The 25292-nt window shown below is 36.5% G+C and overlaps 2 pseudogenes; both read left to right on the top strand.

Annotated features, from left to right (window-relative positions):
* The first annotated feature begins 881 nt into the window (after positions 1-881).
* LOC120118514 lies at positions 882-2689 on the top strand (annotated as a pseudogene).
* Positions 2690-7397: 4708 nt separating this feature from the next.
* Positions 7398-22440, top strand: LOC120118515 (annotated as a pseudogene).
* Positions 22441-25292: the final 2852 nt, after the last annotated feature.

Below are 25292 nucleotides of genomic sequence, written 5' to 3'. Positions count from 1 at the left end.
GACCCTGGCTGTTATTTACCTGAAAGTGTTTTTTTATGAAAGTCGGAGATTGACAAATGGGGCTGCGTACGCAAGGGAGATCAGAAAGGAAGCTATAGCGGTGCCTACTTACCAGTGGATAGGTCTCAGCATTGGGAGCGTTCTCCGACAGGATAGGTTAAGCTTAATACATATAGGGCTCGCAGATCGGATTATGGTCTTGCTACGTGTGGCGAGTGATTCGAGACCATTTGGGTAATTGGGTCTCGGCCTTCATGAAGATGATTAGGTGTTGCATAGCTCTGGATGCGGAGTTATGGGGATTGCTAGAGGACTTGCAGATTGCTTGGAGCATGGGAGATCGGAAGGTTAAGGTTGAAACCGATTGCAAGGAAGCTGTGGAATTTCTGAAAACGCCTCAGGAGCAAGGGGTGCTTTTTCCTTGCTGCCACAACTTATGATTTATGTCAGCGAGACTGGGAAGTCTGTGTTCATTATGTGCCCCGTGAGTGTAATTCAGTTGCGGATCGCCTAGCGAAATTGGCGTGGAGAAACCAGCTTGGATTAGTGCTGTTGCAAGCACCACCGATGAATGACGAGGTGAAATTCTGGATTCAGTTGCTGAAGAGTCTGCTTTGTCCAGCAGAATGTAGATGATTGGGCCTGGTTTTCTTCTTTTGTAATAAAAAAATTAAAATATAAATAGTAATTACATATTTTATACATAAATAAAAACTAATCATAGAATTGGACTATCAAATAAATAAAAGAATAATTGAATTATATCTGGAGGCCTGGTATCATAAAGAGAGAAAAGGGGTAAAAGAGTCATAGCATTTACTCCAGACTGTCTTCTATATACCTTCATCTACAAATTCTAGGGTATAAAACGCCCCAAATCGTCCCCCAAAAGAAATATAATTTTCCCCTCTCACAATAATTGAACGTTGAACTTCTGAAAATTCTTCAAAGCTCCAACATATCCAGACATACGCAATCCCTTTACTCCATTTTTTTTTGTAATTTCTTCCTTCAAAATTCATATCCTAAATTGACTTCATCATTGTTTTTCTTTAACTTTTTCTATATCGAGATTCGAGATTCGAGATTTACAGTTTTTTATTAAAAAATTGCGCAGATCGGGTGAATAATGGCGACGTTTGAGCTTTACCGGAGGTCAACGATCGGGATGTTTTGACGGAGACTTTAGATGAGATGGTTTCAAGCAGTACTCTAAGCCCTGAGCTCGCTATTCAGGTTCTCGTCCAGTTCGATAAGGTACTGTTACAACCTTGTTCCGATTTTCTCTTATTTTCCCTGGATGATTTATCATTCTTTTTTTTTTTTGCATTTTTGTTAGTCTATGACTGAAGCCCTTGAAAGTCAAGTGAAGAGCAAAGTTTCCATTAAGGTACATTCTTTTTACTTAAATAGAAAACGGAGATTCTTGTGTTCTATTTATGCGGTGATCTGATGTTTCTATGAACAACAGGGGTGAAATATTTGTGTACTAGATCTGTTAGTTAAGGGCAATGTTTGACCTTTCCATCCCTGAAGAAAGATCATTTTCACCATTCATTAATGATGAATTGTTCTTCAGTATGTGTGTTTTGCACTTATCGGATGGGAGTGCCAGTAAGCAGAACACATTACTACTTGTATGACATGTATTTCATCAGTTAGATCCGTGCTTCATAGCCCTCTTATTTCCAAAATGTTTCCTAGGATCAATATTGATGATTTGAAGTGCAGGGCGAACACATCTAATTATATATTCAAAACTTCAATTATGCAAAAAAATTGGGTTATTTTAGTATTATGCTAGAGAAACATATTCAGGGGACCTGACATAATAGTCCTGTGGAAAGCTTACTTGTTTGAGAAAGTTCCTCTTCTATCATACATAATAATATTTTTGTTTTGGTACATATTTCCTTAATTTCCAAAAACTGTAAAAACTGGTAGTTGGTAACATGGCTCCTTTGATCGATCATCAGTATGTTTTCTAAATTCTTCTTCTTTTCTTTTGTAGCTAAACTTTTTGCTTTCTTCTACAAGGTTGCTAAGCTTCAACATTAATTTCTTTTAAGTACCCATGTTTGAAGTATATCCTGATATAGATATGCCCCTCAAAGGACTCCAACTACTTGGAAACTTCAAAAACAATTGAGCTTGTTCACGTTGGATATGTACCTGTATCTAGGTTTCACACTCGAGTTGGAGTAAATAGGGTTGTTGCCACTTGTTTTGACCCTTCACCATATAAACTATGTTGTTTGAGGGCTTCCGTGTTCTCTGGTGACAAACATTTAAATCAACATACGATCTAGCATTGCCATGCAAAAGCCTTGCTGTTATTTACATTTGGATGCTGATCGTCTTGTATGTTTATGCTACAGGGACATCTGCACACCTATAGATTCTGCGACAATGTTTGGACTTTCATTTTACAGGATGCTTTGTTTAAGAACGAAGACTCTCAGGAAAATGTTGGTCGAGTCAAAATAGTAGCATGCGACTCAAAGCTCTCACAATGAAATGCCAAATCAGTGTTGGCTAGGATGATGGTTTAAGGGGATGGTTTATGGATGAATTTTTCTTTCTTCATTTTATTTTTCTTTATGATAACATTATGGAGGTGAAAAATTTTAGAACAGAAAGATGAAACCTATTTATATATGACAGGAATGGTTTATATCTATGTTGTTCAGACATGGTGTCATTTTTTTATACATGCGTGTGTGTAGATGACAGTGCATTTGTTTTTTTAAAGAAGTTATCATGTATTAGATAGATCTTTGAAGGGTCATATCTTTGTACTGAGGTTCGAGCATTGTGATATTATATCAATGTTAGGCCTGTCACCTATTTACCACCTAATCCCATGTGAAATTGAGTACCATTAGTGAAGTTGTGCTTGTATATTACTACATGGTAGGGGAGTGTCGATTGGTGTTGTCTCACGTACGTTACGTACGGGTTTTTTGTGGTGTGATATTAAAATGGGGTTGTTGATTGCTTTGAGGTTGGATGCTTAACAAATTCTGAGCATATCTAGGTTTTACAAGTAATGTAATTTTGGAAACGCAACGAAGAGTCCCTAGTGTGATTGTAAGGGTGAGTAGTTCATCCAATAGAGTGAAAGAATATTTCATCATCTAAAGTTTATTTGAAATTTCGTTAGTTGAATTAAATGTATCGTCAAATTAAATTGTGGTTGATGAGTAGTAGTATACATTAAGCGTCTGTTTGTTTCACGTAAACGTTTTTCAGAAAATGTTGGTAAACGTAAAACATATTTTGGTCGACATAATTTCCTTTGTGTTTTTTGAAAAATTACTTACGGTCTGATTTTCTATAAGTCATTTTCTGAACTTTTCACTTCAAAGAATAAACTCAAAATAATTTATTCTATGAATTTAATATTAATAAAACATTTTAATATCATTTAATCAAATATTAATTATTAAAATATTTAAAATATATTTATTAATATTTCTAATAAATACTATTATTTTTAATATTATAATAAAATAATCAATTATATTATAATATAAGATATTATATTTTTTTTTAATAATATATAATAAATTATAATAATTTATATTATTTATTAATTTCATAGAAATAATATTATTAATTATTAATAATGAATAATATTTTTATATATTTAACATTAATAATAATATTTTAATAAAGATATTTGAAATATACTATATATTTTTAAAATAAATATAACACTATTACTTTAATAAATAATTAATATAATTTATAATATTTTATTTCAATAAAATATACCAATATTAATATTTTTATTTATAAAATTATAAAAAATATTTTAATAATAAATAAATTATTTTAATATTTTAAAAATATTAATATTAAGTTGTATGATAAATAATATTATTTATTATATTTAATATTTGTAATAAATAATTTTTAAAAAATTCATCAACTAGTGGAAAAAAGTTTAAACAACATTTTCCAAACATCGTAAAACGTTTTTCAGAAATGTAATTTATTTTACGAAAAATATTTCTGGAAAATATTTTCTAAAAACGTTTTCAGTGAAACAAACATAACCTAATAGAGCATATGTGACCTTTGACTCCCTTGTATTGGATTACTCCACTTCATCAGAACATAAAACTTGAACAAAGTAAAAATAAACTTAGTATTTTTTTTTGTATAAATGTGGACTCGCAACTGGAATCTAAACATAATTATACCTGACATAAAATATTAACATTTATTAATTATTAAAATATTTGACTAAGTACTCCAAAGCTCCCCTGATTAGTGATTTATATTGCTATTTTATAGGCAACGAACTCGTTGTTCTAACGACCTAGCCACCCCCAAGAACCAACAAGCCCAATAAAAAACAGATTCCAGCATTAAAACATTGCAAATAACAAGCACAAGAACCAGAACAACCCATTATGCACTACTTACCAGCACTAAAACCCCATTAAAATCACAAGATAAAATCAAGATCAATGCATGATTATTAAACCCCAAAACCATCAAACTTCAATCTGCCTAATAAAATTCGTCATTACAAAACTCCAAAAAAAGCACTCACCCCACCACCAAGAAAAATGTAGCCCTTACCTCTTAATATCGTGACCAATGGGGAAAATGTAAAATATATCATAATTCGAAGTGAAGTTTTGCTTAACGGTTCTTTGAGCATAATTTTTCAATCCAAATCAAAATTGAAATTCAAGTTGATTTAGAAAATCAAACTCTATCAAAATACTCAGTTTTAAAGATAAATTGATTTTTTAGTTAAATTAAACTTTGTTCACCTCATTAATAATAAGATCAAGATATATCTCGCATCACTCAATTATTAGTGCGATTATAAACATATAACATTTCTTAATAACCTAGTATAATAATAGTTTTACTCCTTAATTTTATTTATTCTATCAATTTGGTCTTAAATTAAAATAATTCATTAAATTTAATCATTCAGATTTAAAAATCTCATAATCTAATCCTTGTTCTTCTCCAAAATCGCTCGTGCATCTTCCATAATATTATATTACTTTCTATTTGCTTAAAATTACTCTTAATGTCTATATGGTGTTGAATTTTACTAATGGAAGATCTGTGTTTATTATTCTGTGTGAGCCACCAAGTAGGGAAGGGAAATATTTTCTATGAAATCTATTTTTTTTACATTTAGGGATCACAATTTAACTCGAAATCGATAGATTCTGACTATATCTGATTTGATAGGGTTATATTTTTAAAATAATTAGGTTCGGGTCAGATTCGAGTGGAGAGTGAAAAAACTTGACCGACCCAACGGTAATAATGTAATTTCTTCAAGTAAACTTATGGATAATTGCTATAATATACTCTCTATCTATTTTTTAAATTAAGTCATTTTTTTATCGAAACTGTTGGATTAGATTTATATTCTAAAAAATTGGGTCAGTTTGAGTCGAGTGAAGGGTATATTTTTTCGGATCGGGTCAAATTGGGTGGAGGATATATATTTTTCGAGTCGCGTCAAATTGGGTGAAGGTATATATTTTTAGGTCAGGTCGAATTGACTAAAAACCCGACCCCTTACCATCCCATATATATTTAGAGGATACTTTCTTTCGCATGTTGTACTGGTTGTCGACCAATCTTATCTTCAGATCATAGGTTTTGTTACATACTTTGTAAGATTACATGTCGAGTTCGCTTAACCATACAATTGACTCATATTCATCAATGAAAGTCTTTTATTTGTTATTTTATGGTAGAATGTAGTTATCCAAATGTTGTTTTGTTCAATAGATTCGTTTAGTTTGACAATATCTTTATGACTAAATTGATATAATTTAATACAAAATTTTAAATTATGATCAAATTGATAGAATGTATAAATTTGGAGATGGACTTATTGTTATTATACTAGGACACATTAGTCTTTCTTTCAATTTAACGATAGAGTAATCTATTTGTAATAACGTTTAATTGAGTAGCTAAATTCTAAAATTGGGGGGAATAAGCCTATTTGTAACTGAACTAACAAATCAGTGACTTGAAATGTACTTTACCAATTTATTTTGAATTAACAATTCGGTTAAGGCACTTCAAGACAGCTTTCTGCGAAGGTTGTGGATCATTGTTTAGGCGCCTTGGCTTGAATTTCACACCTTTCTTTTGTTTCCTTCATGGACAGGGACTTCCCCTTTTCCTTCTTTTCCACGAAAATTCATTTTCTTTTATATTTTATTTATCTATTAATGTTTAATGTTTAAAATATCCATTTAAAGATAATTTTTAACAATTTAACAATAAACACTCGTATCTATGCGTACTTGAGTGCCTGAATTAATTGTATAATGAGATTTTATCTGAATGAGTCATTGGTCAAGTCTCCTTTAGGAAGACCCCAATTAAAAAGTTTATACAATTTGGAAAAAAAAGTTTTAAGGTACTTAAAAGTAGGTATCTTTGCTTTTAAAATAATTTAGAAAACCTTAAGAGATAAGCAAAAGAATAAAGCACTTTCTTAAATACATTTATTTAAATATTTTATAGAAAATGATAAAAATATGATTATAATAGTATTAATTATAATTAAAAGTATGGGTAATTTAATAATTTTAAATTGAATTGTTGCCGATTAAATTCTGATATCAAATTCAATTAGAATCTCTATTAATATAAAATTCATTTTAAATGAAATTTTTATTAAATAATAATTCACACTAGTAGACTAAAGTTTTTGAAATCCTCATCAAATTTGTTTTTGTATTAGTATATAATAATTTGAACAAAATTTAAATATAATAATTTGAAAAGTTTTTAAAACAAAAAGTGATAATTTATTTTAAATATAAGTTTTAATATATAATCAACTTAATTTTTAAATTAAGGGACAAGTAATAACTACCCGCCTATCTGATTTAACATTATTGTTGTTGAAAATTTCATACTAAATAAAATTTAAAAATTATGAAAAACAAATAAAAACATTAACTATTGAAAATTTATTTTTCGATGAAATGAAAGATTTCAAAGGTTTATAACAAGCCCCTAATATTATACACTTAAAGAATTAATTTAATTTTGTTGTGAAATAAAAGGAATAAATTGAAAAAGAAAGAGGGTGGAAAGAGAAAAACATAAACAATCTAGAATGAAAAATAAAATAGTACAATTGAAGGACCAGAAAGCAAAAACCTAGTTACAAATGACCCCTGTTGCTTTGAAGCGTCAAAGGCCCGTTTGTCGGTTGCTTTCTCACTAAAACTCTTACATATTTATTTCAATCCTTTTACTAAATTTCTTTTCAATTTGCGCCTTAGAAACCCTAAAAATTCCCTATTTCTCTGATCCCTTGGCTTTCGGTTTCTTCCCTAACAAACACCTTGTAAAGTCACCCACAAAATCAAAACACCATAGCCTTCGCCCCTCTTATATATATCCGCTCCCTTTTTTCGCTTCTGGGTGTTTTCTCTCTCTGTTTATCGGTATCTTCGAAAATCTCTCTCGAATTATCTTGATTTTCATGCTCTATAATTTGGATGCCTAAGTATCCATCGCTCTTCTCCTCTCCTTTCTCAGGTCCTCTCTCTATAGTTCTTTCGACTATTAGTGTTCTTTATATTTCATGTAATCTAATATCTGATCTGCTTTGAATATTTCGATCAATTTTGATTTTCTTGGTTAGGTAATGATTTCGTGCTTTATTGTCTTTATTATTCATTGGGTGTTTCTTTGTAGTTATTGAAATTAGAGAAGTAGAGGTGAGATGGCGAATATAAGATCGACTTTGCCTTCGAGGCTTCGCCAGCTTTTGTCCGGTGAAACCACCATCACTCCTTCTATCAAACTCGACTCTGACCCGTAAGTCATTGTTCTCGTTATATCATTTAATTTTTACTTGTTTAATTTTTCCTGACAAATGCTTTCGGGTTAGGGTTTATCGGAGTCTACTACTGTTTGGTCGAACCCTTAGAGTTTCAATTATTACTCTATTGTCCTAGTAATAGTGTTTAATAAGGTGTTGTTTCTTTATGCTTCCTCTGTTAAGTTTTGGTTGTTATATGGAATACTTAGCACTTTAGCTGCTTCAGTGATTCTACTGATGCTTTCTGATATTGTGCAGACCTAATAATGTTAGAAACCAACATGTTACTTGAAAAATAACTAATACACGAGTGCTTCAAAAACATTTTAGTATGAATTATAAACGTATCAAAATTGATAAAAACATAAGATACAATATTGGCTGACAGGATGATGTGCGTTTACTCATGAAGATCATTCTTTAAAATTAACTTAATTTTTTTTTAACAATTAATCTTGGATTAGGAAAATTTCACATGTAGTTTGTCACCGACAGTTCTATTATGTTCTCACACTATACATTTTCTTTTTGGGAAAGAAAGTTATGTTAGTAAATTGTGCATTTTGTGTTATTTTGCGCTTGGTATGAAGTTTTCTTCATGATTCTAAACTTTCCTTCTTGTTCTTATTTTTTTTTGTCAATATATGTACGGATTTACTTGTTTAACAGTTTTGTATTCTCCCATTCAATGCTTTCTAAATCATTTTCTGGAGTTTTTAGACAGTTATATTGATCCATTCTAATTCTTTGGCAACCTTTATTCCTATAGTATTTTATTATTGTGTGGTTTAGTGTTGGTGCTTGGAATGAATTTCATTGTATTCTGTAATTTTTTTTCTGGTAATGATCTTTTAGTTATGTATATGCAATCAAAATGGATATGATATATGGTACACATACATGTTTGTATGTTTATGTATTCTCATTTAGAGATGTTAATAGCTTTTGTTGTATCTGGTTTTAGTAATAAATTTTATGGCACTCTTTTCCTCTATCTATGCCCGCTGAGCTACCTTTGTAGCATGGCGGTTATGAGGGGGGTTTTAACGAGGCCATCTTTTCTATAAAAAAAAAGGTGCTGCTTATATACTTGATAGTATATATTTTCTGTTGCTACTTTGTGTTAGAAGATTGATATAATTTCTTTATCATTTTCTGTGTGAAATTTGAGCATGTTTCTTATGAAGGCAATTAGGAAACATATATTACAATGCAATAGTCTTGTAAATATAATTATGATCCACCAGTTAGCCAAATACTTAGAAAACTTTAAATTAAATAAAAGGTATTTCTTGAGTTCCCAACCTTTAAATATTTCCATCAGTTTGCTTCACGTCTTAAATCCTCAATGTCTCTTTAATTTTATCCTTTAAAATAAGTTATTTATTGTTTCCTTTATTAGTCATATATTGGTTTGACCCCCACTGCCCTTTAGGGAGTAATGAGTCAACATAATTTATGCACATCATTTGGGGAATATATACATGTATGCCGTTTATATAATGGTTGCTGCTAAATTCGCTTAAATGGAATTATACTGCTTTCAAAGAGCTTGTTGGAATGGCTTTTAAAACTTTTTCCATGCTCCTTTTTTTCTTCCTTCAAAAAATATATATTTTCTGGTAATTAACTTTTACATGTACTGTCACCTGCAGCCGCCTCAAATTAAAGCATTTATTGATAAGGTGATTCAGACTCCATTACAGGATATAGCAATACCTCTTTCAGGCTTTCGATGGGAGTACAGTAAGGTGATTTTTTTTATATTTATTATCTTTGTTTATCCTTTATTTTTTTTAAGTCACTCACTTGCTTGTTGCTTTCAACGCAGGGGAATTTTCATCATTGGAGGCCACTGTTTCTTCATTTTGATACATATTTCAAGACTTACTTGTCTTGTAGGAATGATCTTCTACTATCAGATAAAATTCTAGAAGATGATAGTCCATTTCCGAAGCATACAGTTCTTCAAATACTACGAGTAATGCAAACAATCTTGGAGAATTGCCAAAAGAAGAGTTCATTTGATGGCTTGGAGGTATGCTAAGATGGAGTCATATTGTTTTTTAACTACAGTGACTTGCAAACTTGTAAATGTATGGTATGCACTATCTATGTCTTTTAATGTTGCTTTATCTAATACAACTTCATTCTCCTTTCAGCACTTCAAGCTTCTACTTTCATCTACTGATCCTGAAGTTCTTTATAGCTGCATTGGAGGCTCTTTCTGCGCTTGTTAAAATAAATCCGTCTAAGGTCCATGGTACTGGTAAGTTGATTGGATGTGGCTCAGTAAACAGCTATCTCCTGTCTCTTGCTCAGGGATGGGGAAGCAAGGAGGAGGGACTGGGCCTGTACTCGTGTGTATTGGCAAATGAGAGATCACAGGAGGAAGGGCTTAGATTGTTTCCATCAGACATGGGAAATGATTGTGATAAGTCTCAACATCGGATTGGGTCTAACCTTTATTTTGAATTGCATGGGCTCAATTCTCAAAGCACCGAAGAATGCATTGGCAATTCAAGTTCTACGAGAGTCATACATATTCCAGATCTGCATTTGCGGAAGGAGGATGATCTGTTGATAATGAAGCAGTGTATTGAGCAGTATAATGTACCATGTGAGCTCCGTTTTTCATTGCTAACAAGAATTAGATATGTGCATGCCTTTCGGTCGCCCAGGATATGCAGGCTGTATAGCAGGATTTGTCTTCTGGCATTATTGTGCTTGTCAAGTCTAGTGATGCTAATGATGAGCTGACATCATTTTTGCAAATGAACCGGAGTATACAAATGAATTAATCAGGATAGTGCGGTATGAAGAAACTATTCCGGGAGATATTAGAACTCTTGCGGTGCTTGCATTGGGTGCTCAGTTAGCTGCGTATTCAGCATCTCATGACCGAGCACGGATTTTGAGTGGATCAAGTATTAGTTTTACTGCAGGGAATCGGATGATCCTCCTTAATGTGCTCCAGAAGGCAGTTTTATCACTCAAAGGTTCTAGTGATCCATCATCTCTCTTTTATTGAGGCTCTTCTTCAGTTCTATCTGCTTCATATCACATCATCCTCTGCATCAGGGAGTAATATTAGAGGGTCAGGAATGATTCCAACCTTTTTACCTCTTTTGGAGGATTCTGACCCGAATCATATGCATCTTGTCTACTTGGCTGTAAAGCTCTACAGAAGCTAATGGATTACAGTAGTTCAGCTGTAACATTGCTTAGAGAACTGGGTGGAGTGGAGCTTTAGCTCAGAGGCTACAGATAGAAGTGCATAGAGCTATTGGTATGTCGGGTGGAAATGATAATTCAATGGTCTATGGTGAATGCTCTGGATACAGTGATGACCAGTTGTATTCCCAAAAGAGGCTTATCAAGGTACTTTTGAAGGCTCTTGGCTCTGCAACATATGCCCCTGCAAACTCCACTAGACTGCAGAATACTAATGAAAATTCACTGCCTGGTACATTGTCGCTCATTTTTGGGAATGCAGACAAATTTGGAGGGGATATTTACTACTCTGCTGTGACTGTTATGAGTGAAATTATCCATAAAGATCCCACATGTCTTCCTGCACTGCTTGATTTGGGTCTTCCGGATGCCTTTTTGTCTTCAGTGTTATCTGGCATGCTTCCATCTTCAAAGGCTATAACATGTGTCCCAAATGGCCTTGGTGCCATATGTCTTAATGCCAAAGGCTTGGAGGCCGTGAAAGAAACTTCAGCATTGCGATTCCTTGTTGACATCTTTACTAGCAAGAAGTATGTGCTGCCGATGAATGAAGCAATCGTTCTTTTTGCTAATGCAGTTGAAGAGCTTTTGCGCCATGTAGCTTCATTGAGAAGCAGTGGTGTTGATATCATCATTGAAATTGTAAATAGAATTGATTCCTTTGGGGGCAGTAGTAGTTTCTCTGGGTCATCATCTCTGGAAAAAGTTAATGAGAGCACTGCAATGGAAACTGATTCTGAAGAAAAAGGAAATGAAGAGCACTGTTCTGTGGCGGATTCTGTAACTGAAGGAATCAGTGATGAGCAATTTCTTCAATTGTGCATTTTGCATCTGATGGTTTTGCTTCATAGAACTACAGAGAATTCTGAAACATGTCGGCTGTTTGTGGAGAAATCAGGAATTGATGCTCTACTTAAGCTTCTTTTGAGGCCCAGTATTGTAAAATCATCTGAGGGCATGTCTATTGCTTTACATAGCACCATGGTTTTTAAAGGGTTTACACAGCATCACTCTGCTCCTCTAGCTCGTGCATTTTGTTATTCTCTAAGGGAACATTTGAAGAAAGTTTTGAGTGGATTTGGTTCAGCTTCAGGGTCCTTTTTACTGGATCCCAAGTTGACGCCTGAAGATGGAGTCTTTTCTCCCCTTTTCCTCATTGAGTTCCTTCTATTTCTTGCTGCTTCTAAAGATAATCGTTGGGTTAGTGCTTTGCTTGCTGAACTTGGAAATGACAGCAAAGATGTTCTGGAAGACCTTGGTTGTGTTCATCGTGAAATTTTATGGCAGATCGCTCTCCTTGAAGATGCCAAGCTTGAACTGGATGATGATGATGCTAGTGCTAGTTCTGCTGAGCCTGATTCACAGCAACAGGAATCCAGTGCAACTGATGTGGAAGATCAAAGGTTGAACTCCTTTCGACGGTTCCTTGATCCATTATTGAGGAGAAGGACACCGGGATGGAGTTCTGAATCCCAGTTCTTTGACCTCATAAATCTTTATCGTGACCTTGGGCGAGCTAGTGGTTTTCATCAGAGACCGAGTATTGATGGTTTAAACACTTGGTTTGGAGCTAATCATTCTACTACATCAAATGCTTCTGGAACTGCCAACAAAAGGGATTATGACAAGCGGAGATCTTATCACACCTCTTGCTGTGATATGATGAGGTCCCTTTCTTTCCACATCACCCATTTATTTCAAGAGTTGGGAAAAGTGATGTTACTTCCTTCTCATCGTCGGGATGATACTGTTAATGCATCCCCTGCATCAAAATCTGTTGCCTCTAGTTTTGCCTCTATTGCATTGAGTCACATGAACTTCGGAGGTCATGTAAATTCTTCAGGTTCAGAAGCATCCATATCAACAAAGTGTCGCTACTTTGGTAAGGTTATCGATTTCATTGATGGGTTCTCCAGGACAGGCCCGATTCATGTAATACTATTATATTAAACTGCTTATTTGGATGTGGAGTTGTTCAATCAGTTTTGACTACTTTCGAAGCTACCAGCCAATATCTATTTGAAGTTAATAGGGCATCAGCATCTCCAACGGATATGGGCGATGGTAATGTAAAGCAACACGGAGATCATGCATGGATTTATGGTGCATTAGCTAGCTGTGGCAAACTTATGTCTCACCTGGTGGCATCTTCTTTTATTTTGTCTCCATTCACCAAACACCTGCTTGTGCAACCACTTGGAAGTGGAGATGTACCTTTCCCAAGAGATGCAGAAACTTTTGTAAAGGTGCTTCAATCTATGGTGCTCAAGGCTGTGCTTCCTGTATGGACACATCCACAGTTTACTGATTGCAGTTATGATTTCATTACTGCAGTTATTTCTATCATTAGGCACATTTACTCTGGTGTTGAAGTGAAAGAAGTTCCCCGCAGCAATAGTGCTCGTATTACGGGCCCCCCTCCTAATGAAACTTCCATAGCAACAATTGTGGAGATGGGATTTTCCAGGTCTAGGGCAGAAGAAGCTCTGAGGCAAGTTGGATCTAATAGTGTGGAGTTGGCAATGGAGTGGTTATTCTCACATCCAGAGGAAACCCAGGAGGAGGATGAACTTGCTCGTGCACTTGCCATGTCTCTTGGGAACTCTGAAACTGACACAAATTTAGATGTTACAAATGAAAGTAACCAGGAACTTGAAGAAGAGATGTTCCAACTTCCTCCTGTTGAGGAATTGTTGTCAACATGTACAAAGCTGCTTCAAATGAAGGAACCTCTAGCCTTCCCAGTTAGAGATCTCCTTGTATTAATATGCTCCCAAAATGATGGCCAATATAGGTCCGGTGTCATTTCCTTCATTCTTGATCAAGTGAGAGGTTCTACTTCTGAGAACAGAAACAGTTCTCTGCTTTCTGCCCTTTTCCATGTTCTTGCTTTAATTCTTAATGAGGATGTGGGGTCACGGGAAATTGCCTCAAAGGCCGGACTTGTAAAACTTGCGACTGATTTACTTTCTGAGTGGGATTCTGGTTCAATAGACAAGGAGAAGGGTCAAGCTCCAAAGTGGGTAACAACTGCTTTCCTTGCTCTTGATAGGCTACTTCAGGTGGATAAAAAATTGAATACTGAAATTGTTGAGCAGTTGAAAAGGGACACTGTTAGTATTGATGAGCATAAAAATAGTAAGGCGCATTCTTCCTTTGCGTCTGCAAGACATATTGATCTTCACGAGCAGAAGAGATTGATAGAGATTGCTTGTAATTGTATAAGAAACCGGTTTCCATCTGAAACAATGCATGCTGTCCTACAGCTATGTGCTACTCTTACTAGAACCCATTCTATTGCTGTTTATTTTCTTGATGGTGGGGGTGTAAGTTCACTTCTTTCATTGCCAACAAATAGTCTTTTTCCTGGGTTTGATAATGTGGCTGCTACCATTATCCATCATGTCCTTGAAGATCCTCAAACCTTACAGCAGGCAATGGAAACTGAGATAAAGCACAGTTTTTCGGCTATAGCTAACAGGCATTCTAATGGAAGGGTCAGTCCACGTAATTTCCTTGCCAACCTAAGTTCTGTCATTTCACGTAACCCAGTTATATTTTTGCAGTCTGTTAAGTCTCTCTGTCAAGTTGAGATGGTTGGTGAGAGACCCTATGTTGTTCTGGTCAAAGACCGTGATAAAGATAAATTCAAGGAAAAAGAAAATGAGAAGGTGAAAGCATCTGACAAAGATAAAACACAACACAGTGATGGAAAGGGTAATTTGTGCTATGTGAATTCAGCAGGTCCTGGGAAGTTTAATGATTCGAATTCTAAGTCGGTTAAAATGCATAGAAAATCTCCTCAAAGCTTTGTAAGTGTGATTGAGCTTCTTTTGGATTCAGTTAGTGCATATGTACCTCCCTTGACAGATGATATCAGCATAGAGGTGCCTGTTGATGCACCATCATCAACTGATATGGAGATTGATGTTTCTGCCAGCAAGGGTAAAGGAAAAGCCATTGCAACTGTGTCTGAGGAGAATGAAGCTTCTGGGCAAGATGCTTCTGCATCACTTGCAAAGATGGTCTTCATCTTGAAACTTTTGTCTGAGATTCTGTTGATGTACGCTTCATCTGTTCATGTACTGCTCCGGAGAGATGGTGAAATTAGTAGCTGCAGGGTCCCTTATCAGAGGAGCTCAGCTGCTTTATCCAGTTGTGGAATATTTCACCACTTCCTTCACAATTTTATTCCATGTTCCCGTAGTTCAAAGAAGGAAAGGAAAATTGATGGTGACTGGAGGCATAAACTAGCAGTCAGGGCCAGTCAATTTCTGGTTGCATCTTGTGTGCGGTCTGCAGAAGCCAGGAAGAGAGTATTTACTGAGATTAATTGCATTTTCAATGACTTTATCGATTCCTGTGAAGGTTTCAAACCTCCAAGTAGTGATATGCAGACCTTTGTTGATTTGTTGAATGATATACTAGTTGCTCGTACACCAACTGGTTCATGCATCTCAGCAGAAGCTTCTGCCACTTTTATTGATGTTGGTTTGGCTGCATCATTAACACGCATGCTTGAAGTGTTGGATTTGGATCATGCCGAGTCACCTAAATTCGTAACAGGGATCATCAAAGCTTTGGAACTTGTAACCAAGGAATATGTTCATTCTGCTGATTCTTCTGCTGTCAAAGGTGAGAATTCTGTCAAACCCCCCGATCACAATCAGTCTGGGGGAGCAGATAATATTGCTGATGCATCACAGTCCATGGAAATGGCATTTCAGTCCAATCTTGATGCTGTTGCTGCTGACCGCGGTGAGCCATTCAATGCTGTCCAAAATTATGGTGGGTCTGAAGCTGTTACAGATGATATGGATCATGATCAGGATCTTGATGGAAGTTTTGGTCCTGCTACTGAAGATGATCATATGCGAGAAACTTCTGAGGATGGAAGGGGCCTTGGAAATGCTGTAGAAAATCTGGGGATTCATTTTGAAATCCAGCCCCATGAGCAAGAAAACCTTGATGATGAGGATGAGGAGATGTCTGGAGATGAGGGGGACGAAGATGACGAAGATGAGGACCATAATGATATGGAGGAAGATGATGTACATCACCTGTCTCATCATGATACAGATCAAGATGATCATGAAATTGATGATGATGAATTTGATGATGAAGTATTGGAGGACGATGATGATGAGGGTGGAGTTATTCTAAGGCTAGAGGAGGGTCTCAATGGAATGGATATGCTTGACCAAATTGAGGTGTTTGGCAGAGACCACAGCTTTGCCGGTGAAACTCTTCATGTAATGCCAGTTGACGTTTTTGGCTCTAGACGTCATGAACGTACAACATCTATTTACAGTCCTTTGGGGCGCAGTGGTGAGAATTCAAGCTCTTCAACACATCCTCTTTTAGTGGGACCTTCGTCACTGCACTCAGCCTCAAGGCAGTCAGGTTTCTATTTTCTGTATTTTAATATATATTTTTTGTAATTTACAATTTAAACCCTTGTTAATTTGTTTTACATTATATTTTTAACAACCCTCTACCTTTCTCTATTTTGGTCTTCTCCAGAAAATTCCCGTGATATGATTCATTCAAACAGAAACTCAGACAGCACCTCATCACGGTTGGATACTATTTTCCGCTCTTTAAGGAATGGGCGTAACAACCAGCGTTTGAACTTGTGGGTTGATGAGAGCCAGCAAAGCAATGGGTCAAGTGCAGCTACTGTTCCACAAGGCCTTGAAGAGCTGCTTGTTTCCCAACTCAGGCGTCCTGTCCATGAGAAATCTTCTGATCACAACATATCTACGATAGAACCTCAGACCCATGGTGAAGGTAGTCAGTTACAGGGATCAGGGCCTGGCGAAAGACCTGAGTGTCCTGTTGTAAACAACGAAAGCAGTGAAAATGCTAATGTGGCTCTATCTTCTGTAGCGATTGATAGCTCTCTCCATGCTGATGGGAGTCCTGCAGTCACTGCTTCTCTGCCAGGAACGGATGCGTCAAACATACATCCACAATCTGTTGAAATGCAGTTTGATCAGAATGATGCAGCTGTTCGTGTTATTGAAGCAGTGAGCCAAGAAAGTAGTGGTAGTGGGGCTACTTTAGGGGAAAGCCTGCGCAGCCTTGATGTTGAGATTGGAAGTGCAGATGGCCATGAAGATGGTGGAGAAAGGCAAGGTTCTTCTGACAGAATTGCTGATCCACAGGCTGTGCGTGCACGAAGAACAAATGTGGCTTTTGGGAATTCTGGTGCTGTTGGTGGGAGAGATGTACCTCTTCACAGTGTTGCTGAGGTTTCAGAGAATTCTAGTCGTGAAGCAGATCAGGATAGTACAGCTGCTGAGCAGCAGATGAATAGTGATGGTGGTTCTGGATCAATTGATCCTGCATTTTTAGATGCTCTCCCTGAGGAGCTGCGTAGTGAAGTTCTTTCAGCTCAGCAGGGTCCAGTGGCACAGCCTTCAAATGCTGAACAACAGAATTCTGGGGATATTGATCCTGAATTTCTTGCTGCCCTTCCCCCAGACATCCGAGCTGAAGTCCTAGCACAACAGCAAGCACAAAGGGTTCATCAATCTCAAGAGTTTGAAGGTCAACCAGTTGAAATGGACACGGTCTCAATAATTGCAACATTTCCTTCTGATTTAAGGGAAGAGGTATGGTTCTTATAATATTGTGGTTAAATCTAAAGTGTAAGTTGAATGTCTAAACATTTGTCCTTTTGGTTATTTTTTATTCTCAGGTTCTATTAACATCTTCTGATGCTATTCTTGCTAATCTCACACCTGCCCTTGTGGCCGAGGCAAACATGTTGCGCGAGAGATTTGCACATCGCTATCATAATCGTAACTTGTTTGGGATGTACCCTAGGAATCGCAGAGGTGAATCTTCTAGGAGACGTGAAGGTATTGGATCTAGCTTTGACAGGATGGGGGGAAGTATTGTGTCACGCAGATCTGTTTCTGCCAGGCTAATTGAAGCTGAAGGCACCCCTTTAATTGGCCCAGAAGCTCTTCAAGCAATGGTTCGGCTACTTCGCATGGTGCAGGTACTGTCACAGTAAATTGTTCTTTTTGATGTTTATATTTGATTTTGATTTATACACAACATTTTTTATCTTGCAGCCACTATATAAAGGTTCATTGCAGAAGCTTCTCTTGAATTTATGTGCCCATAATGAAACCAGAACAGAGCTAGTTAAAATCTTGATGGACATGTTGACGCTTGAAACAAGAAAGCCCGTCAGTTATTCAAATTCAATTGAACCACCGTACAGGCTTTATGGTTGTCGGAATAATGTGATGTATTCTCGTCCTCAGCATTTTGATGGTGAGATATTATATACACATGTTTGAGTTCACGAACCTTGTGATTCAATGTGGATGCCATCCATTTTCATTTTTCTCATCCATTTTTCTTAGAACAATTTATCCTTTATGAGGATGATCTTTTACTTCTTATTCTGAATGAGTTTTAATATCTGGAGAAGTTTTGTGGTTTTGCTCATGATTTAACCTGTAGTATATGGGTTCTGTGCGGTTTCTTTAATCCTGTACTTCTCTCGTTGTAGGAGTTCCTCCTTTGGTGTCTAGGCGAGTTCTTGAAACTCTCACTTACATGACTCGAAACCATCCATATGTTGCTACGATCTTACTTCAGCTTAGATTGCCGTTTCCTATCTTTCAAGAGCCAAGAAATAATGATCAGTCACGTGGAAAGGCATTGATGACTGAGGAGCAGGAGGAAGGAAACATTTCCATTGCACTGCTTTTGAGCCTTCTCCATCAACCCCTGTATTTGAGAAGTATAGCGCATCTTGAGCAGGTGATAACTGATTACCTTGATAAATTAAATAAATTTTCATCTGTGTTCATTATTTGCTCATTTATGATTTTGCTCCAGTTGCTTAACCTGTTGGATGTCATCATTGACCATGCGGAAAGGAAACCTCTTTTATCTGAGAAATTGAAGGCATCTTCCACAGAACAGACACCTGCTTTGCAAATTTCAATGTCTGATGACATCAATGATGAGAACCCTGATGCTCCTTTGGCTACTGAATCACCTTTAAAGCCCGTTGAATCATCCACACCCTCAACATCTTGTTCAAGTAAGGAATGTGATGCACAGAGTGTACTGACCAATCTCCCACAAACAGAGCTCCGGCTTTTATGTTCGTTGCTTGCACGGGAAGGGTAAGTTATATGTCTCTTTATGCCATATATTTTGGCCGAAGTCCATATTTCCAGCATTTCTCTTATGCGTCAGTTGTAGGTAAGTTGTGCAACTTCTGAAACTGATGCTGACACCCCCCTCCCCCAACAAACTTCACCTGTCCTCCCACCACCACACACACACCACTGGGAAAATAAAATACAACTTAGAGAATGAATTTTGCTGTTAGCACCTCTTGATGATTTTTTCTTTGTTAATTCTTGAATATATGTATTTTCTTCTATTTGCTTGGATTCATGTCGTCTTTCCTACCCAGTTTGTCAGATAATGCATATAGTCTGGTGGCGGAGGTAATGAAAAAGCTGGTTGCTATTGCTCCAAGCCATTGTCATCTTTTTATTTCTGAGCTAGCAGATGCTGTACAAAAATTGATTAAATCTGCCATGGATGAGTTAAAGATGTTCAGTGAAGCTGTGAAAGCTCTACTCAGCACATCATCTTCTGATGGAGCTGCAATTTTAAGGGTTTTACAGTCTCTAAGTTCTCTTGTTACCTCAATAACAGCGAAAGAGACGGATCTTCAGCTGCATCCTGAAACAGAGCGTTCTTCTGCTCTTTCTCAGGTGTGTGACATTAATACAGCCTTAGAACCTTTGTGGATAGAGTTGAGCACTTGCATAAGCAAAATCGAGAGCTATTCAGATTCTGCACCAGATTTATTAGCTCCACCCAGGACTTCCACATCAAGACAATCTGGTTTAACACCACCGCTACCTGCAGGCACACAGAACATCTTACCATATATAGAATCTTTCTTTGTGATGTGCGAGAAATTACATCCTGCACAACCAGGTTCTGGTAGTGATTTTGGCATGGCTGTACTTTCTGATGTTGAGGATGTCAGCACCCCATCTGGTGGCCAGCAGAAAACTGCTTCTGTATCAAAATTCGATGAAAAACATGTTGCCTTTGTGAAGTTCTCTGAGAGGCATAGGAAGTTGTTAAATACTTTCATCCGCCAGAATCCTGGGCTCCTTGAGAAGTCATTTTCACTACTGCTGAAGGTTCCGCGCTTTGTTGATTTTGATAATAAACGTGCTCACTTCAGGTCCAAAATAAAGCATCAACAACATGATCATCACCACAGTCCTCTAAGGATATCGGTTAGAAGAGCTTACATACTTGAGGATTCATATAACCAACTACGGATGCGGTCAACTCAAGATTTGAAGGGGAGGTTGACCGTTCACTTCCAAGGAGAGGAAGGTATTGATGCTGGTGGGCTTACAAGGGAATGGTACCAGCTGTTATCCAGGGTTATATTTGACAAAGGTGCATTGCTTTTCACAACAGTGGGCAATGAGTCAACATTCCAGCCTAACCCCAATTCTGTCTTCCAAACTGAACATCTTTCATACTTCAAATTTGTTGGGCGAGTTGTTAGTATCTTCTCTTGTTTCCTATTGGATTGACACTTTTTTTCGTTGGAACTTTTTATTCACTTGTAACTGAAATTTTCCAGGTTGGCAAAGCACTTTTTGATGGGCAGCTCTTGGATGTCCACTTTACTCGATCTTTCTATAAGCATATCTTGGGTGCCAAAGTTACTTACCATGACATCGAAGCAATTGATCCTGATTACTTCAAAAACCTAAAGTGGATGCTTGAGGTCTGTCATATGCCAAAATTCTACATTTCCCCCCGTTTTCATAACTACAATTGAGTTTGATAGTTTGCTGGCATTTACCTTTCATGGTTCATTTGAGAGTATCATTTTGCAGCTTTTCTTCCCCCTTACATTTTTTTCATTGTTTGTTTTTAGAATGATATAAGTGATGTCCCCGATCTTACATTTAGCATTGATGCTGATGAGGAGAAGCTAATATTATGTGAAAGGACACAGGTACTAATTATTATTCATTGATTCTTTCATGAAGCCGTTTGTGGCAAAACCATTTTCTTGGTCCTAAAAACTGCTTTACCATATATGATGCAGGTGACTGACTATGAACTGATTCCTGGCGGCCGGAACATCAAAGTTACCGAGGAGAACAAACACCAGTACGTTGATTTAGTTGCTGAGCATCATTTGACCACTGCTATTCGTCCTCAAATAAATGCATTTTTGGAAGGCTTCAATGAATTAATTCCCAGGGAATTAATATTCATTTTTAACGATAAGGAGCTTGAGTTACTGATAAGTGGTCTTCCAGAAATAGATTGTAAGCCAATAAATTTAATGTTAAAATTCTTTATTTTGCCACCTTTTTCTGAATATTGACCTGATTTGTGATTCATCTTTCCTAGTGGATGATATGAGGGCAAATACCGAGTACTCTGGTTATAGTACCGCATCACCTGTTATACAGTGGTTTTGGGAGGTTGTTCAAGGGTTCGGCAAGGAGGACAAAGCTCGGCTTCTACAGTTTGTGACTGGCACCTCAAAGGTAATTCAACACCCGAAATTGTCAGATAAGTACTATTAGTATTTGTCATTTAAAATGATTAGCTGTAGTTAAATCTATAGGTCGACTATTTAATACTTGAATTAGGATTCAGGTATGAAAAGCATAACCTGTTTATTTCTTTCAAGTTTGTAGGGAGATATATTAATTTAGAAGGTAACTTTTGTTTCATAACATATCTCAAATACTAATTCTCGATATCTGTAATTTCACAGGTGCCTTTAGAAGGTTTTAGTGCACTTCAAGGTATTTCAGGTTCCCAAAAATTTCAGATACACAAAGCATATGGTAGCTCCAACCACTTGCCTTCTGCTCACACCTGGTAATCAGTCAGTCCTGTAATCTCTATGTTATTTCTCCAAATTTATACACTTAGCCCGTAATTGTGCTACTCCGTGTTTTCGGCCCCTAAGAAGCTTATCGGCTAATGATTTCCTTTTCAGGTTTTCTGTAATTTGCATTGTGTTACTTATATACCTTTGTTTGTGATTAATGCAGTTTCAATCAATTGGATTTACCCGAGTATCCATCGAAGGAACATCTACAAGAGAGATTGTTGCTCGCAATTCACGAAGCCAATGAAGGGTTCGGATTTGGTTAAGATAATTAATGTAGATATCTGGACCGGGATTGGGATCTAGGTATGGGGGGGGGGGTATAAACGGGACTTTTGAACTGATACATGTTTATATTTTCTATAAAGTCACATATCAACTATTTGAATGGCTCTGGCAGTTTTAAATTTGCCATCATTTTCCTTCATTTCTCTCTTTCGGGTTTTGCCTTCCCAATCCCATTGTTCAGAAGAACAAACGGTGGTCGAAGAGGCTTACTCTTAATTTTAATATAAACTCAAGGTTAAACCGTTCAAATGCAAAAATGATTGGAAAGTTTTTAATATTGGGAAATGATTTGGAAAATTTTTAATATTGGGAAATGATTTGATCTAAAATGATCTTATATGACCTGCTTAACTGGTGGTTAGTTTTTATTCTCAAGTATGAATATATATATATATATATAATTGCAGACTGTAAAATCGAATTATCGGTTCAATTCTGTTTTAACAAAGTAAAATTCATTAATAGGAATGAAATTCAATAAGCAATACATAGGTATACTTTATACGATATATGTGAGATAAAAGTATAAATTAAGAATTTGAATGACCATTAATTCCTTACTATGAGAAAATAGATAATTTAGCACAAACTACAATATCAGAAGAGTTTAACATGAAATAGTGAGACATTATGCAGATCAATTGTAAATAGCTGCATCATCGGTTATACAAATAGATCTCTAGTAAGAATTTTGAAGTCCACATTTACAAGTAATACGATATTCTTTCATAGTCCCCCCCCCCCCATAAAATATTTCAATAGATTTGACAATGAAAATTCTAATATATCCTATTTTAATATCGTAACCCCTAGACCCGGCCTAGGTGTTATGACTAAATCTAGGCGGTTGCATATCAAATATAAATTTCTTTTCATATTTAAAACATATAAAAAATGCATTACAGAAAATAAAATCCAAATAACATAGTGGTGCAAAATAACCACCAGAAAGTTCATATGGTAAATAAATAAAGTTCAGAGTTTAAACCAAAATAATTGTGATAAAATATACCAAGACAATAGTAAAACATGTGTCACCAAAATATATCAAAAGAGACATGTAGAAATATACAAAAATCAAAAGGGAGAACGGTCGACTTTCTAGATGCCCAGTATGCTAACCTACCATCAGATAGTATCTGAAAAGTAAAAATTTAAGAGAGTGAGGTAAAAAGCTCATAGTGTTCCTTACAGTATATGAAAACATTCAGATAAATATTTCGGCAAAAGTTTATTTACGAAACATGCTTTATAAATCATAGTCCACTACCCTCATCCGAACACCAAAATGTGTATGTTCCCCTAAACCATACACCCACCTACGCTCAGAAGGACCTTTTACTGATAGCATAAGGACTTGCGGTAAGGTCTTAGCCTGTGCACAAAGTGGAGGTGTCTACGATAAGATCTTAGTAGTCATAGACTATGTCTGAAACACTTCCTCCAATCATACCCACCCAATGATAGTAAAAACAATAGTTCAGTTTACAAAACATTAAATCGGACCAAAATCCAGAATCAAATAAAGAAATACTGTAACCAGTGATCATGTCGGAAATATAAAGAAACCACATATCAGAAGTCAAAACATGTAATAAACAGATGTCATGCAATTCTGAATATTAAATATCATAAGAATTTTAAAATAGTTTAGACAGATATTTTAAAATGGAATTATAACACCAATAGGAACACACCTGAACCGATCTGAGTATTCTGGTACGATAGTCCACTAGCGGGTCTACCTATCACGAGCGGTGGCAGTGCTAGATCCTATGAATCGGAAAACTAGGTAACAAGTCTAGAAATAAATATCAAACCCTAAATTGGTAATTTACAAAAACCTACGTGTAGCCCTCAAAGAACGTGAGTCAGGTTGATCAGTCGAACTGGAAGCATTGAATCAAGTCGACCCTCAGTCAGGAGAAACACAAGTACCTTCACGAAAATATAATTCCAAATCAATTCTACATTCGAATTCTATATAATTAAATAGAAATGCTAAAAATATTAAGTATTTTCGGATAAAAGGATCGCAAAATCGGATTCAAGACGTCGAAAAATGTCAAGAGGGAGGTTTTCGAAAAAAGTCAACGACGATCAACGGTCAAACGTTGACGTTCAACAACGGTGCAATCATACAGTGGCAATGCGGAGCGACACAACTCTGCTTGGGCTGATTCAGAAATTGGGTCGGACGGACAGGTCGAATCGGGTTGCAGGTTGGGTCGCGGGTATGGGTTGGATCGGAAGTTTTCTAGAAAGGCTAACAAACGAAACATGCCCTACGAGCGGTGATGGCGCATGGGGGGCGTGTGGTGACTCTGGCGGCCGAAAAAATTATCAAAATTAATTAAAAATTGATTTGAAGCTAATGGTGTCACTTACCAAGCTCTCGGGTTGCAGGTCGGGTCGCGAGTATGGGTTGGATCGGAAGGTTTCTAGAAAGGCTAACAAACGAAACAAGCCCCACGAGCGGTGATGGCGCATGGGGGGGTGTGGTGACTCCGGCGGCCGAAAAAATTACCAAAATTAATTAAAAATTGATTTGAAGCTAATGGTGTCACTTACCAAGCTCCGTTCACGACGGTGAACGGCGGAAAACTCGATAAAACTTCGTCAGAACTTCTTCACTCTTACCCCTTCACACACCGGCAACGGTGGCCACGAAACTGGTACAGGTAGACTCAGGACGACGAGAGGAACACAATGGCAGGGGCGGTGTCAAAAACGGAGAGACGGACGACGATGAAACAAACCTTAAATATTTTTTTTTGAGAAGAAAGATAAAAGAGGAGAGAGAGAGAGAGAGAGGAAATAGAAAAAAAAGTAGCAAAGTGAGAGTTTCTAAAAAGGGTTGACCATATTTACGGGACCAAACTTGGGAAATGGTAAAATCATGCCAGAGGTCCTTGAACTTTTGAGATATCCAAATTTGAATCTGAAACTAACAGAAATTTTGCTTTGGTCCCGAATTTAACTGAAATTTAC

This window comes from Hibiscus syriacus, unplaced genomic scaffold, assembly GCF_006381635.1.
Source record: "Hibiscus syriacus cultivar Baekdansim isolate YM2019G1 unplaced genomic scaffold, ASM638163v2 tig00110328_pilon, whole genome shotgun sequence".
In the NCBI taxonomy this organism is placed as follows: domain Eukaryota; kingdom Viridiplantae; phylum Streptophyta; class Magnoliopsida; order Malvales; family Malvaceae; genus Hibiscus; species Hibiscus syriacus.
Note: the sequence above shows the minus strand (reverse complement) of the source record. Positions and strands in the feature narration are given on the sequence as shown.